The sequence below is a fragment of the Sinocyclocheilus rhinocerous genome, unplaced genomic scaffold (assembly GCF_001515625.1).
Source record: "Sinocyclocheilus rhinocerous isolate Xijiao unplaced genomic scaffold, SAMN03320098_v1.1 scaffold178, whole genome shotgun sequence".
Taxonomy (NCBI): Eukaryota; Metazoa; Chordata; class Actinopteri; order Cypriniformes; family Cyprinidae; genus Sinocyclocheilus; species Sinocyclocheilus rhinocerous.
The window spans coordinates 484,952-485,370 of record NW_015653463.1 but is presented as its reverse complement, the minus strand read 5'-3'; the positions used below and the strand labels follow the sequence as shown (position 1 = coordinate 485,370).

Here is a 419-nt window from a genome sequence, read left to right as displayed (position 1 = left end):
TGCTACTGTAGTACATTTATTCAAGGCTCAGACCGATTTTTGTTGCACTGTACAGCCCTATCCAAACCAGTTCCAGACTGTAAGCTCCTCGTTTAGCGATATATTCCTCCTCAATTTCAAAAAAGATGCCCGTTTCAATTCTTGTAGTCTTTGCCAATGAGCCTAAATATTGAATCAGGTGTGTTTGATTAGAGAGACATACAAAATGTGCAGTTTTTTTTCGGGGGTGGGTGGGATAGCTGCTTCAGTCAATCAGAAACAAGGACTCAAGAGTGCTGTAGTTTATAAATTATTACAAATTTGTAGTGAAGTTGTATTAACTTGTGGATGTGGACTAGGGTTGTGACGGTGAGGAAATTTTCCCACCGGTTAATCGACGTGTGACAACACCGGTAATACCGGTATCACCGCGGGGGCGG

General features: G+C 42.2%; 1 protein-coding gene across 2 annotated transcripts in view; it reads left to right on the top strand.

Annotated features, from left to right (window-relative positions):
- The window catches only part of LOC107715859 (probable ATP-dependent RNA helicase DDX4), a 24,094-nt gene that overhangs the window by 8,792 nt on the left and 14,883 nt on the right, over window positions 1–419 (top strand). The gene's annotated exons all lie outside the window — the stretch shown is intronic.